The sequence below is a fragment of the Schistocerca piceifrons genome, chromosome 2 (assembly GCF_021461385.2).
Source record: "Schistocerca piceifrons isolate TAMUIC-IGC-003096 chromosome 2, iqSchPice1.1, whole genome shotgun sequence".
Classification (NCBI taxonomy): Eukaryota; Metazoa; Arthropoda; class Insecta; order Orthoptera; family Acrididae; genus Schistocerca; species Schistocerca piceifrons.
Window position 1 is genome coordinate 209,789,312 of NC_060139.1, and position 2,635 is coordinate 209,791,946.

General features: G+C 43.9%; 1 pseudogene; it reads left to right on the plus strand.

Annotated features, from left to right (window-relative positions):
• The first annotated feature begins 212 nt into the window (after nucleotides 1-212).
• Nucleotides 213-330, plus strand: LOC124778958 (annotated as a pseudogene).
• Nucleotides 331-2,635: the final 2,305 nt, after the last annotated feature.

Consider the following 2,635-nt stretch of genomic DNA (forward strand, 5'->3'; position numbering starts at 1 on the left):
GCAGATTCACATCTGCCAAGAGACGTAGGATGGAACATTAGGATAACACTTCAGAACAGGTCCAGACCCGACTAAAAGACATTAGCATACATTACGATCATATGCAGGGCATCGAAGTGTAGGTAAGAAGCACAGGGGGGGGGGGGGGTTGAGAAAAATGCTACGTTAATTCTTTTTTGAACTGCAAATTCCTTAACCTTTAATATAAAGGGGGCAACGGCCTTGCCGCAGTGGATACACCGGTTCCCGTGAGATCACCGAAGTTAAGCGCTGTCGGGAGTGGTCGGCACTTGGATGGGTGACCATCTAGGCCGCCATGCGCTGTTGCCAATTTTCGGGGTGCACTCAGCCTCGTGATGCCAATTGAGGAGCTACTCGACCGAATAGTAGCGGCATCGGTCAAGAACGCCATTATAACGACCGGGAGAGCGGTGTGCCGACCCCACGCCTCTCCTATACGCATCATCCACTGAGGATGACACGGCGGTCGGATGGTCCTGGTAGGCCACTCGTGGCCTGAAGACGGCGTGTTTTCTTTTTTTTTTTTTTTTAATATAAAGGGAGTGGAAGGACTTGACCCATACAGTGACCATTTCATTTCAACATATTTATTTGCATCATAGAAAAATCATTAAGAGAATTACAATCATAAATCAGATAATTTCTTTAAGAAACGCCATTGAGGCAAACTTTACAAACTGCTTGTTATATGAAACCACAAGCGGATTAATCTCTTTGCAAACATTTAAAAAGACCGCCACTCGGGCCAAGTAAATGATTTAAAATTAACTTTACATCAAATAACCAGGAAACAAATTGTTACTTCCATATAGATTGAAAACCGCCCCTCCCTGGCGAGATATTACCAAACACCTTTGCAAGGTTATAGCCAGTTTGATCAATAATAACCCAGTTATTACCCCATCAAAATTGACATATGCCACTAAGGCTGAATTGCACCACAATTTTAAAAAAAACGGTTTCAATTAAGACACATTCTTCTGGAAATCCCTCAAAATTCTTTAGACAAATATTTAAAACATTTAACCCGGGCAAACTTGAAGAGCCACCACAAGTTTTAGAAAACTGCAGCTTGTACAATAACTGAGGCCCGAGATTGTGAGGCCGCGACTTGGCCACGAACGGTGGAGGCGACTGGGTACTTATGTTCGAATTAAGATGTGGACTCCGTTTGTACTTCCACCCAGTTCAGAACACCGAAATCGGAACCAAACAGCACACCGCGAGGTCAGGCGAAGTCCACCGCCCGTACGCCCGCTAGTAATTTAAAAGAGGAGGCTCTGCACTTCGGTGGCCCACTGCTTCCGATCTCTGAAACATAAATCAGAAGCGACAACAGGGAACCAAATAACCCTTCCTTCACCTTAATACTCCAACTTATACGGAAAACTACTTCGATAAATTTGACAATAATAAAACTGATTTCATTCCTTTAAGCAGAACCACTTACACGAATAATACAAACGGAACTGGCTTATTAAAACCCAAGCATCACATGGAGCACCTTATGTGGGCCTGTAAGGTACCACACGGCAATCTTTAGACATGGAATATAGATCGTTCGAGTAAGGCTGCGTACACGTATCAATGTTTTAGACACTTGCCAGCTGAAGTAAGAACAGTACTATTAAGGAGCGAAGCACACACTTAATAAGAGTCATGAAATATAACATCACAGTCCTTGCAACACTTTGCTGCCTCAAGAGCAATCGTCATTATATTTCACTAATCGTTGGTAGGACTTGAATTACTTAACTTGATAGCGGCTGCTGGATAGATGTGGCGAAGACTTCAGACGTTGCTTACAAGGGAACCTCCCCATCGCACCCCCCCCCCCCCCCCCCTCAGATTTAGTTATAAGTTGGCACAGTGGATAGGCCTTGGAAAACTGACCACGATCAATCGAGAAAACAGGAAGAAGTTGTGTGGAACTATGAAAAAAGTAAGCAAAATATACAAAGTGAGTAGTCCATGTGCGACATAGGCAACATCAAGGAGAGCGTGAGCTCAAGAGCTCCGTGGTCCCGTGGTTAGCGTGAGCAGCTGCGGAACGAGAGGTCCTAGGATCAAATCTTACTTCCAGTGAAACATTTATTTTCATTATTTTCGCGAAGTTATGATCTGTCCATTCGTTCATTGACGTCTCTGTTAACTGTAATAAGTTTAGTGTCTGTGTTTTGCGACCGCACCGCAAAACGGTGCGATTAGTAGACGAAAGGACGTGCCTCTCCAATGGAACCACAGGAAAACACGTCTGACATATTCTATACGACACTGGTGACAGATAATAATTGTCTGAAAACAAAAATTAAACTCTTCACTTAAGGGAAGACTTGAACCCAAGACCTCTCGTTCCACAGCTGCTCACGCTAAGCAAGAGACCACGGCGTTGGTGAGCTCGCACTTTCCTTGATGTTGCCTATCTTGCACATGGACTAATCAGTTTGTATATTTTGCTTATTTTGTTCATAGTTCCACACAACTTCTTCCTGTTTTCTCGATAGATCTGTGTTCAGTTTTTCAAGGCCTATCCACTGTGCCAACTTATAACTAAATCTGAGGGGGTTGCGATGGGAAGGTTCCCTTGTTAGTCCGATAGCAACATCGTGTTCCT